Source organism: Cnephaeus nilssonii (assembly GCF_951640355.1).
Source record: "Cnephaeus nilssonii genome assembly, chromosome: 11".
Lineage (NCBI taxonomy): Eukaryota > Metazoa > Chordata > Mammalia > Chiroptera > Vespertilionidae > Cnephaeus > Cnephaeus nilssonii.
Window position 1 is genome coordinate 49,837,810 of NC_137082.1, and position 13,711 is coordinate 49,851,520.

At 43.0% G+C, this 13,711-nt stretch overlaps 1 pseudogene across 1 annotated transcript; it reads right to left on the bottom strand.

Moving 5' to 3' along the window:
- Positions 1-9,469: 9,469 nt before the first annotated feature.
- On the bottom strand, positions 9,470-9,926 carry LOC307107503 (AP-1 complex subunit sigma-1A-like; annotated as a pseudogene). Its single transcript has one exon. The product of its transcript is annotated as an AP-1 complex subunit sigma-1A-like (transcript).
- Between the last annotated feature and the right edge of the window lie 3,785 nt (positions 9,927-13,711).

Consider the following 13,711-nt stretch of genomic DNA (forward strand, 5'->3'; position numbering starts at 1 on the left):
GGATAAGAGCGTGCCCAGCAGGGGCTCACAGAGGCACAACCTTTGCAGCCTTTGGCTCAGGAGGACTGTGTGCTGGAAAAGTGCAACTGTGTAGTCCAGAGATTGGCAGCTGTGGGGTGGGAAGACTCAGTTTTTACTGCTGCGCCCTTGGTTGAATTCGTGCATGCGCTCCCAGTGGCTGCTTACAGAGGGGCTGTTTGCCAGGGCGGTGCACTCAGGCCCTTGTGCTGAAGCCACATGACTGAGGTGTCTGTGGGCAGTCAGAGGGGAGTGGAGGAAATCCAGAATTCTACTACCTGGGGCCTTGCTCGCTTGGTTGGTTTCACGCACGCCCAGTGGCGGCTTCCAGGGCAGCGTCCTCTCGCACTCAGAGGGGCCCTGACACTGAAGTTGCGCAACCGAGGTGTCTGTGGGCAGGTATCCAGGAAAGGGGAATTCAGAATTTCTACTGCCGGGGCAGTGTGCCCTTGTTTGTATAAGAGCGTGCCCAGTGGGGGCTCACAGCAGCACCCAAGAGTGGCCTGTGGAGCAGTGGCTCAGGAGGCCTGTGCGCTGGAAAAGCGCCACTGTGGTGTCTGGAGTTCTGCTGCTGGGGAGAGGGAAGTTGCACTTACTGCTGCAGGAGCTGTGCACCCTTGGAGATGGAGATTCTAGGGTCTGCAGGTCTGCAGGTGGGGCAGCAGGATTTTGGCTGGGGTGTCTGCAGGGTCGCAGGCAGTGCCCAAGGCCTATCTGGGCAGTGGTGCTGATGAGTTCCTAGAAGAGGCCCCTCTCCCCTTCAAGATGGTGTGGGCTCCGTGCCTGAGCCCCGCAGCCCGGGGAGTGCCTGCAGCGGTGGTAGGTGATCCCTGTCCAGGGGAGTCTGGTCTGCCAGCCCCTGCTACTCCTGCCGGTTTAAACTGTCCGTCACTCACACTCATACCACACACATCCACACACTCTCCTTTCACCTCCTCACTCACTCACATCTTCTCCCTCACCTCCATCCTGCCAGCTGCCATCTTCCTCTGTTGTATGAGGCATTTTAGATAGAAAACTCCTTTTATGTTGGTATGAAAAGACCAGGTTGTCAAATCAGGCACACAGGAGTCAGATGACTTACGGAGTATTTGGCTTTCCTGATAATTTTATATATACAGGTATTCACGATGGGCCCACCAAAGCAGGATGAAGCAAGATCCACCAGCATTGCACCCCATCCCCACCCCAGCTACTCCTGTCTCAAATCCTGGGCCTGCATTTAAAATATGTGTTTTATAAGCATTTTTATATCTCAAGGCTGCAGGTAATTTATGTAGTAACTTCACTTACGCAGAAGGGAAACATTTTATTATAAATCAGCACCATTTTAGACCTAGGTAGTTATATAGCTTACCTAGTATTTTTCAGGGAGCCATCCCCAATAAATCCGTAATTACCAGATTTCATTACTATAAGCAACCAATACAAACTAGGTACATCCTATTAAAAGTTCCTATAACAGGGGCTCTCCTACAAGTTAATGGGATTGACTTATTTCCGGGTGGCCTATCATTAATATATTTGCCACAAGATTAGGCTGGGTTGCCTTCCTTCTTTTCCAAGGTTGTTGCTTTGGTAAAATGAGAGAATGCATGTCAAAGTGATGCTAGCCATCTCCTTCTTGTTTCTATTCATTTTAAAAAATAATTAAACTTATTTTATTCATTTCAGAGAGGAAGGGGGAGGGAGAGAAACAAGGAAACATCAGTGATGAGAGAGAATCATTGATCAGCTGCCTCCTGCACACCCCACTCTAAGATCGAGTCCACAACCTGGGCATGTGCCCTGACCAGGAATTGAACCATGACCTCCTGATTCATAGGTTGTCACTCAACCACAGAGCCATGCCAGCTGGTCATGTTTCTATTAATTTTTAAATTGCTTAGATTTGGGACAAATATTATTGATTATTGATAATAGTGTTAATGTGACTATTAAAAAATCTTATATCAGATATTCCCAAGTTTCTCAGATATTGTACACATTTTGATCTGAATAGTAAATATTTGGCTCAGAAAATTCCCTTACTTATGTGATTGTGACTCAGATTGGAAGATAAGAAATTTAAAACCCAGAGACCTTGAACAATTTCCTAAAGTTTTACATATGCGCGGTGGAGTATTTTCTTTACATGCAATCACAAGTCAGTATTTGTCTGCTCAACTAGCATAAATCTTCAAATTAGTAAATCTTATTATTTTTACCTTAACTTCCATTATTTCTTTGTTTCCATTGAGTTGTGACATTACTAGATATTATATTTTAGCAGAGGATTATGTTATTTTATATAAAATTATTGGCACAGAAAACTGAAGAGAAAGCTGAACTAAAAGTAACACGTAAGAGAATCATGTAAAAAACCGTAATGATATAAAATAACTTTCTGATAATTGTACTTGACTTAAATTTAGCTACATATAACCATAACATTTATTCTGAATTACTTCAGATAACTTTAACATGACTTCTCATAAAATACTGAGTGCTATTTTATAGAAGAACATTATTATTCTTTATAGATGAATAAGAATTGTATGGAAGTAGATAAATATCAAATTACCTTTACTGACATGACTGATGGTGAAATTTATCAAAATAATCCTCAGAAATGCTTGCCAATCCACTCCTTTTTCACTAGGAGAATGGGTTCTTTTAGATAATGAATCATAGAAGGTTTTCATATACAAGCCACTTAACATTTTAGTATACATAATTTGAAATGTTTATAAATATATTAGGACATTGACAAAATGACATGAACATGGCACTGATAAAAATACACTGAAGATAAAAGAGATTAAAATTTGTTTTTACAATTAAAATTATCAGGATGATTCTGTCATGCCATTTATATCAAAGTGGCTGCCAGTGATACCAGAGAGAGAAAATGAGTTTTATTTTGGAAAGACTGCTTATTAAGATTTTGAGCAAAGCATTTTGTGAAGACAGAAGGAGCAATCATCCAAATAGATACTGAAGTTATTGTCACTACAACATGCCACTTTCAGATGCCCATCACTCATTATTGTTTGTAGAGGAGTGTAATCTTTTTAGAGAGGAAATAAAGATTGAATTTATATATTCAACATGTAGCATTTTTAGGTTACTATAATACAATTCATTGTAGTTTAGACAGATCAAGGTTAAAGACACTCAAACTCTTTTCCCAATCTCATAAACCACTCTTAACTCTTACAATATTTTAAGTGTCCAAAGGGGATTGATTGGGCACAGGGAGATAAGATCTGAGAGGTTACTGAGAAAGAGCATTCTTTGCATTATATCTTTGCCCTTGATATAGTATGATGATGACATTTTTAGGAAAAGTTCTAGTTCAATGATCTGTGTGCCTGCCTCTCTATATTTCCTTTCCAAAACAGGCAAAATAGAGATATTCAGGTGAGGATATGTAGCATAAGTTCATAGACTTTGTCTATTGTGATAGCATTGCATCATGGTTCTGTGAAGACTACAGAATTAATGTTCAAAAATATACATGTAAATGTTGTATGACTTTACATTGGAGAGAGTCTACTCAGTTTTCCGTTGTTTCTTTCTTCATGTCCTTTCTTTATATGCATCAATCACTGATCAGGCTGGGTTGCCTACCTATATTGCACTGAAGAGCACTGTAATCTATATATCTCTTACTATATGTCTCTGTAAGGCCCTGACTATTCCAACCTGGTTTCCATTCCAAATTTTCCACCATATAGGGGAATTACACCTCTCCCCCCACCACAAACACACAGTTAAAAATGCTGTCATCTGGCCTCTACTATTCTGGGAACTAGTAATCCTACTGATAATAGATCAATTTTGTTGCATCATTTCCTACTGTAATCCATAACCTATAGAAAATGTCAATCTATTGAGTTAATCTACAATGCCAATCGCTCCTTACAAGCATTTTTCTTAGATCAGCTTAGAAAGTCCAGAGGAATCAAGACATTTAGAATTCTATCCAGACATGCTCAGGTACGCTCATTTCAAACATCAAGATGACTCCTTCTCTGTCAGGCCCTGACTTTGTCATAGGAAATTTGCTGAGCCTGAAATTGTTGCCTTTTCTCAATTTTGACACCTTGTTCCATTGTGTCCTGAGCCCTGTGTCTGCTGAGTTAGTTCTCCAGCTGTGGGTGATGAGAGTCTCTTAAAATGCAGTCATGAAACCATCCACCTTCTGCAACTTCTTTCAAGATATAGTGAGCTGTCCTGAAACTCTCATCTATTTTTTATAATGCATCCATAACACTCATCTACAACCACCACCCAGATCTGGAGTACTTATAATTTGTAGGCCAAGATATTGTACAGTTTATTACCGCCCCTCTAGCTATCATGCCCTAGTTACCACAATCTAGATCTTCTGCAGCACAGAGCCAGATAGGATATTCCAGATATGCCAGTGATCAGTTAACCATCAAATCCACCTGGAGCAGCTCTACCCAACCTGATTCCCAGGGATATAGGGATCACCCCTTGGCGGCTGAGCCTACTGAAATCGCCTTTCAACATGGAGCTGTTTGGGGGTGGGGGGACAGCACCCAGCTCAAGTTCTAGGGCTGCCCACATTTCTTATTTTAGTTCTATAGATTTTTTTAAAATTTTATTTTATTGCTTAAAGTATTACAAAGAGTAGTACATATGTCTCCTCCCCCCCCCCCCCCACATTGTCCAATTGCCTCTGAGTGTGTTAGAACTAAGCCCTTTGATCATCTCCAGAGACTCTGAATGACTGACTTTACTGATTTTGACCAGTTAAATATGAGGTTCTCCATGGGGAGAGGTTTCCCGGGCCCCCACACCATATTCCACAAGCCCTGCCTCACCAGGTTGGCTTTGATCCTTTTATGAGCTCTGTGTGCCATAATCCCCACCAAGCTCACGTGTTTTTAATGACTATTTGCACCTACAGTCTTCTTTGTGGGGGTGGGTGTAATAGGCCATCACAGCCCCCTAACCCATATTGTGGGTTAGATGTGATCAGGATTTTACGTCACCTCTGCTACCTGCGGAAGGAAGCCTGTAGCTGAGGATTACTTTCAGTGCACACACCCTGCTCCTTGTATCAGAGCAGAGCAAACACCAAGGTGTGATTTACAGTCCAGAGCTCTGCACAGCATCAGGCAGGTATGGCTTCGCTTACTTCCCTCCCGGCCTCTCATTCACTAGGAGGATTTTCTTAATAAATCACTTTCACTTGAATTCTTGACTCAGTATCTGCCTCTGAAAGAACCGGAAGTAAGAAAAGTATTTTATAACATGCGGGTGATTTTGCAAGAGCTGCACCTGATAGAAAGCAGCAAATCCAAAAAGAGAAATGGGCTATGACAATAGAAGGGACAGAGCCCAGTACTGAAGTCTCAGTAAGGAATTCAGGCAGTTAGGTTACAGAGATGCATGGAATGACTCAACTGAGTGCCAAGTTTGGGTCTACAGGAAGTCTCCGTTACTATAGATCAACAAAATGGCCATTGACCATTGAACATTATTTAAAGATGAAGGTGGGAAGCCCTGAGCATAACTGAATTCAGATCAGTCTGTTTCATGTGTTCCTGGTCAAAAGTGACCAATGAAATTCAGGCAATAGGTCTATATCATGAACCTTCCCTAGAAGTTTAGGAGAGTAATCTCTTAGTGATAGAGGTAATATGTCCACTCCAGGAACAGGGTAGTAAGTATTACAGGTAAGGAGTGTTTCTGGATATTTAGATAACAATAAAAAAGGAAAAAAATCACGTTTAACCTCCATAAATGCTTATTTATTTTAATTGTTAATGTACCAATTTAGCAGACTTTAACCATTAAAAATGTGATTCATGTTTGTGTGTCTCTGTGTGTGTGTGTATGTGAGTGTGTGTAGTTCAAATGAAAGGTTCTGTAAACATCTATACCATAGATTTTATAACAAAAAAAGTCCGTATGAAAAGGGGCTTGGGAGGAATGGTAAAATATTTTTAGGTTGTAGTTGGGGAGAAGCTTGGGCAGGAAGATAGCCTGTGGGTCTGATACTAGTAAACTGCATAACACAGATCTTTCAGCCATGGGTGTCAGTAGGGAGACCAGTGAAAATAGAGCAACACAAGAAATAATCAAAGATTATAGTGATTTTGTGTTCTGTTGATTTTTTTTAAAGTAATAAACTTGTCAGAAGTTATTCTTTGTCAGCAAAAGCCTGGGGATTATGCACCACACTTTCCACCATAACACAAAGTAGAAATAATAAACCAGTCCAGAATATTCACAAGCCATTGCAATAAGAACATTTTTCAGATTAGACAGTGGAAAAGTAGCATTCACCATTTTCAACAATTTTCACAAAAAGGATGGTAACTCTGAGCCTATTGTTGATGAGGAACTAATTTAAGAATCTAAAGTTTGAATAAATGCATATGGAGCAATATGTAAGTGTTGCTAGAATGTTAGAACATCAAGTTGGATTTGAGTAATAATTGTGCATTCTTGCATGACTTTTTCCAGGTATTGAATTTCCAAGAGGACACCCCAGGATTATATTAATAAGTTTAATTAACATAATTCATCATTAACTCCCTAGTTAGTATGAGGATTTGGCGTATTTCTCCCCTGTTATTACAACGTTCTTGACTTTGTGTGGGTTTGACCTAGTTTGCAGTTGCTTAGTATTGAAGAATTATGCCATTTTTGCTTCCTCATTTCCCTTCTAACTTTCCTATGCTCCCGCTGTGACCTCCTGGAGATTTCTCACTTATCCCAGAACACCAGGCATTGACTGTCTCAGCAATTAGTTAGCAAGACTTGCTTACTTAGAAACCTGTGGTTCACCCACAGATCAAACACTGGAGGAAGAAAATACATTTCTTATCACTTGCAGTCAGACCCTTCTTCATCTTGTTTTCCTGAACTCTTCCTCCCCACCTGCCATGTGTCATACATTCTCCCTTGAATTCAAGCAAAATATTCTTACAGCCTCCTGTGGAAACTTTTTTTTTCCAACCAGTTCCTAGAATTGTCTCTTTTTGCACCTTTCAGAATATATAACCAGCTTGTCTTTCTTTACTATAAGGTTATTTAAGAAAGTGACAACTTAGCCATTGGTCACCATGCCTCATAGTTGAGTTGAAACACTACTGGGGCAGCAGTATATGATACTGTGATTGTCAATGGGGAAAGAGAAGCTCTCTATGCAGCCCAGGTGAAGGTCTTTCCCAGGGTGACTATACTTAGTGTTACTTTAATTTCCTAATAAGGATTGTTTGGCATTAACCCTCCAGTTAACTATAATGTGAATAGTAGTTAGCATAGTTTATGTTTAGCATGCATATATTCATGTGTATGTGGATTTATAATTCATTATTTTTGTGAACTCTATACATTTCAATCAGAAAAACATATCAATAATCCTCCATCCTTTGTATGTCCCTGTAATGCACTGTGTGAAAAATCTCATCATGTTTTTATAAAATAGGTACTACCTGAATGGGCCCAAAAAGCAATTGTAGTAAAGTTACCATCTGGTGCCTGCACCTGAAATTGAGCTGGCAGATCTGGACATGGGTTTCTCTATTGCCATACATAAAACTTTTCATCAAGTCTCATTATCCTGCAGCAGATGACACCATTGACCATTTCTCTTTAAAAATGTTTCTCCATTGAATTTTGTAAAATCACTCCATCCTGGTTGTTCTATATTACTGGTTATAGCTCGTTCTTTTTCCCTTTCTGTCTTATTATTCTGATTCTACTTTACATTTTTATATTTCCCAGTATTCTTTATTCATGGTTCTATTTCTGATAGATTTTATTTCAGTTGAAAATAACTTTTCAGTTGGCTTGTGCACAAAGAAAATGTATTGGCTCAAGTAACAGGCATAGGCTGGGCCTCACTGTGAGGCTCAAAATATGTCACCAAGGTCCAGTTATGCTTTCTCTCCAAGTTCAACTCTATTCTCTTCCTCCATGTGTACGAGTTGATTTTACAAAAATCTTCTAGCAAAAAGGTAGGAACAGAGTCAAACTGTGAGCTTCCTAATGCAAACCTAAGGGAAAACTTACCTATCACTATCTGTGAAGGCTCAGAGTAAATCTTTAGTGACATGTTGGCTCTCATGGTTCAGATTTTTATCCAGAAGAGCATGACAATGAGTGGAGTATGTTGACTAGCATAGGTCAGTGCCTGGTAATGGACTTCCCCCTCTCCCGCCAGAAATGCTTTTCCTTTTATTTCAGAGAAAAGGAAATAAAGTCAGATACTTGCCCACCCCACCACCTCCTTAGTTTCTGCCTCACCCAGAATATGGAGTGAAGGAAGGATAGGGCCCAGTCTCCTATGTAGCCTGCCCTTCTCCCAACCCTTGCTCCCTCAAAGTGGCAAGGTTAGAAATAAAAGTAACTATGTTGTTCCTCTCCTGGCACTGGACAGAGGCTCTACTGCAGCCAAGAAGGAAGGGAGGGTGCAGATGAGGGGAAAGGATTACTCAGTCACTATACAGATGCCCCCTTCCCAGGCAGAGAAGCTGCCCTGGTTGGCTGCAAAGGGATGGAAGGGGTGGAGGTAGGTTATGGGGCAAGGAGATGAGAAAAGCCCTGAAAACCTTTCCCTTTAACCTGACATCCTATATAATAAAGAGGTAATATGCAAGTTGACCATCCATCCAACACACAAGATGGCTGCCCCCATGTGGTCAAAGATGGACATCCCCATGTGGACACAAGATGGCCACCACAAGATGGCCAGCAGGGGAGGGCAGTTGGGAGGGACCAGGCCTGCAAGGGAGGGCAGTTGTGGGCAATCAGGCCAGCAGGGGAGGATAGTTAGGGTTGATCAGGCCAGCAGGGGAGGGCAGTTAGGGGTGACCAGGCCAGCAGAGGAGGGCAGTTAGGGGCAATCGGGCTGGCAGGGGAGCAGTTAGGCATTGATCAGGATGGCAGGGGAGTGGTTAGGGGGTGATCAGGCTGGCAGGCAGAAGTAGTTAGGGTCAATCAGGCAGGCGAGCAGTTGGGAGCCAACAGACCTGGATTGTGAGAGGGATCCCAGATTGGAGAGGGTGCAGGATGGGCTGAGGGACACACACACACACACACACACACACACACACACACACATCCTGTGCACAAATTTCATGCACCGGGCCTCTAGTATTTATATTTTATATTTACAATTATAAGGGGGTTAGGAAATTTTGAGTAATAGTTCTTTAAAGGCAGAAAGTGAAAGCCAAATAGCACCCCTTCTTGGGTCTTGGTCATATTTTTTGCCTCCTAGCTCCAAAAACTTTCAGTAGGAAAAGGGGAAACAGGAGGTAGGGGGTGGAGGAAGAGACTGTTTGAGGGTCCTGAGCCTACAACTCACTCCAAAAGAAAGTGAGATAGCAGAGTAGAGACAGCTGAGTCCCATCCAGAAAAGGGCCACTTGTATCCTGCCTCTCCATCAGCTCCCCACATCCCCATGTGGCTTAGGCGGGGGCTATGCCAGACCCATCTCCTCTATCATGCTGCATGGTGTCTCATCCTCCTCCTGCAGCAGGTCAGCCTGCTCAATAGCCCTTAGTACACTCTTCTTGACATCACCCCCCATCAAGAACTCATCCAAGATGAAGTAACCCTTCTCAAAATTAAAGATGATGTCCAGCTCACACACACTACCGAAGGATTTGTCCAGGAGCTCCACATATCTGTGGGTTAGTTACAAGGGTGATGAGCTCATTGTCTTGGCCCTCGATGGTGCAGCAGAAATAGAGTTTGGCATATCTCTTATAGACAACTTTGAGGTCTCTCCATTCCAGGAAGTTGTGCATCTTGGGCTTGCAAGCCAGGACAACCTGCATGAGCTCCCAAACCATCTTCTTTCTCTCCTTGTCTGATATGGCCAGGTACCATTTTTGCAGCCTCAGCTTTCCCTGCCGGCTGAACAGGAGATTGAATCACATTATCCTACAGCCTATGTCTTAGCAAGTAATGGCAATGGACTTTTTGAGTAGGACAATGCTTTGTGCAGTAATGTCTGGGCATTGCATGGTGTTTGGCATCCCTTACCTAGGGAAAATATACTAGTAGTATCCCCTCCTCCAAATAGCCCCATGAATTGCCAATTATCTCCAATGGATCATTAGTAGTGCCAATCAGAATGGAGAGCTTCTGGTTTAGAATAATCAGAACCCATCTCTGAATGGGGTGGGATCTATCTGACCTAATGTCATGAGCTCAGAGTATAGGAGAATAGATTTCTGATAGGAAATTGATGTTTACTATTTAATGAGAAAACTATAGATAATGTTTGCTGTGAATGGATGTTACTATAGGCTTTTTCAATTTCTATACCCTCTTCTGCAGTAATATCATCCTTAATATTTTAACTATCAGCCTCAGTCTAATGGCCTCTAACTCAATCAATACAGCAAGATTTGTCTGCTGAGATCCAAGCCATTATATAAAACACAAACTCATCTATTGCTCTAATCTCTATAGGGTGTACTCCTGAGGTTCTTATTCAGGTTTTATTTCAAATTTGTGCTTCCATTTTAATTCACTTTCTATTAATCATCCCATGCTTTCAGCACACTGTAACCTCCATATAAACTAAACACCAAGTTATATATATATATATATATATATATATATATATATATATATTATTTATTTATTAATCTTTATTGTTCAAATTATTACAGATGTCCCTCTTTTTCCCCCCATAGCTCCCCTCCACCCAGTTCCCATCCTACCCCAGGCCCTCACCACCCCACTGTCTGCATCCATAGGTACTACATACATGCATATAAGATCTTTGTCCCATCTCTTCCCGCACCCTCACAAGCCCCCTTCCTCCCGAGAATTGTCACTCCACTCCATTTTCATGCCCCTGATTCTATTACATTCACCAGTTTATTCTGCTCATCAGATTTTTTATTCATTTGATATTTAGATTCACTTGTTGATAGATATGTATTTGTTGTCACTTTGTTGTTCATAATTTTTTATCTTTACCTTTTTCCTCTTCTTCCTCTTCGTAAATACTACCTTTCAGCATTTCATACAATACTGGTTTGGTAGTGATGAAGTCCTTTAGCTTTTTCTTGTCTGTGAAGCACTTTATCTGACCTTCAGTTCTAAATGATAGTTTTTCTGGGTAGAGTAATCTTGGTTGTAGGTTCTTGCTATTCATCACTTTGAATATTTCTTGCCACTCCCTTCTGGCCTGCATAGTTTCTGTTGAAAAATTAGCTGATAGTCATATGGGTACTCCCTTGTAGGTAACTAACTGTTTTTCTCTTGCTGCTTTTAAGATTCTCTCTTTGTCTTTTGCCCTTGGCATTTTAATTATGATGTGTCTTGGTGTGGTCCTCTTTGGATTCCTTTTGTTTGGGGTTCTCTGCCCTTCCTGGACTTGTAAGTCTATTTCTTTCACCAGGTAGGGGAAGTTTTCTGTCATTATTTCTTCAAGTAGGTTTTCAATATCTTGCTCTCTTCTTCTGGCACCCCCATAATTCAGATGTTGGTACACTTGAAGTTGTCCCAGAGGCTCCTTGTACTATCTTCATATTTTTGGATTATTTTCTCTTTTTGATCTTCTGGTTGGGTGTTTTTTGCTTCCTTGTATTTCAAATCTTTGAATTGATTCTTGGGATACTCTACTCTACTGTTGAATCTCTGTATATTATTCTTTACTAGAGGCCCGGTGCATGAAATTCATGCATGGGGGGGGAGGGATGTCCCTCAGCCCAGCCTGCACCCTCTCCAATCTGAGACCCTTCGAGGGATGTACGACTGCCCTTTTAGGCCCGATCCCACTGGACATCCCTCTCACAATCTAGAACTGCTCACCTGACTGCCTTCCTGATTGCCCCTAACCGCTTCTGCCTGCCAGCCTGATCACCCGCTAACCACTCCCCTGCCAGCCTGATTGATGCCTAACTGCTCCCCTGCCAGCTTATATGCCCCTGACTGCCCTCCCCTTCAGGCCTGGTCCCCCCTAACTGCCCTTCCCTGCAGGCCTGCTCCCCCCTAACTGCCTTTCCCTGCAGGCCTGGTCAACAATAACTTCCCTCCCCTGCAGGCCTGTTCCCCCCCAAATGTTCTCCCCTGCAGGCCTGGGTTCCCCCCCACTGCCCTTCCCTGCAGGCCTGGTCACCCCAACTTCCCTCCTCTGCAGGCCTGGTCAACCCTAACTGCCCTACCCTGCTGCCCTGATCACCCACAACTGCCCTCCCTTGCAGGCCTGGTCCCTCCTAACTGCCCTTCCCTGCTGGCCATCTTGTGGTGGCCATCTTGTGTCCACATGGAGGCAGGATCTTTGACCACATGGGGCAGCCATCTTGTTTGTTGGAGTGATGGTCAATCTGCATATTACTCTTTTATTAGATAGAATAGAGGCCTGTTGCATGGGTGGGGGCCAGCTGGTTTGCCTTGAAGGGTGTCCTAGATCAGGGTGGGGGTTCTCTTGGGGTGTGGGGTGGCCTGGGCAAGTGGCCTGTGGTGGTTTGCAGGCTGGCCACGCCCCCTGGCAACCCAAGGGAGGCCCTGGTATCTGGGGTTTATTTATCTTCTACAATTGAAACTTTGTAGCCTAGAGCGGAGCCAAGCCTTCTGTTTGCTCTGTAGCGGCAGCCATTTCTGTTGGAATTTGTTTACCTTCTATAATTGAAACTTTGTAGCCAGGAGTGGAGGCCTAGGCCGGCCAGGGCTGCAGAAGCTTGGCTTCCTTTATCGCCAGGGGCAACCCTAGCCTCCTGCTCTTCCAGCTCTGTGGCTGCCGCCATTTCTGTTTGGACCTATAACTGAAACTTTGTAGCATTGAGTGGAGGCCTACGCCAGCAAGGGCAGGCGGAAAGCTTGGCTTCCTCCGTTGCCGGGGAAACCCAAACCTCCCTCCTGCTCTCTGTGGCCGCAGCCATCTTGGTTGAGTTTATTTGCATATTCCTGATAGGCTGATGGGCGTGGCTGGTGGGTGTGGCTTGTGGGTGTAGCGGAGGTATGGTCAATTTGCATATTACTCTTTTGTTAGGTAGGATTTCAGTCATTGTATGCTTAATTTCTGACTGGTCCTCTTCCATTTTTTTGGCATTCTCACTAAGATCCTTAAAGGTCTCACTAAGTTCCTGGGAGGTTTCTAGAAGATTCTTGAGTAACCTTATAACTGTGGTTTTGAACTCCATATCCAGTAGTTTGCTTTTTTCCATTTCTTTCATTTGTGACATGTTTCTTTGTCTCCACATTTTGGCTGCTTCCCTGTGTTTGTTTCTATGTATTGGGTAGCTGCTAAGTCTCCTTGAGTTGATAGAGTGGCCTTGTGTGCTAGGTGTCCTATAGGGCCCAGTGGCTCAGCCTCCCCAATCACCTGAGGTGGGCATTCTTGGTGCATCCCTTTGTCAGCTGGGTGCATAGTTTTGTTGTAGTTGAGCCTTGATTGCTATTGGTATCACTGGGAAGAGTTGACCTCCAGGCCAGTTGGCTGTGAAGACCAGCTGTATCTACAATGGAAAAGCTGCTGTGCAGGAGCCCTTATGGGGCAGAACTTGCTTCAGTGGGGCTTTGGTGCTCACTGAGTCTGTCCCTTGAGTGTGTCACTTATGGATGTGAAGAGTTGTAATCTGGTATGGTCTCACACTGACCACTGGGTACACTGGCTCTTGGATCTCCAAAGAGGTGCAAAGACAGCCACTGCCTGGGGAAACCCATCAGGAGCTACAGAGACATCTGAAGATTCCTCCTC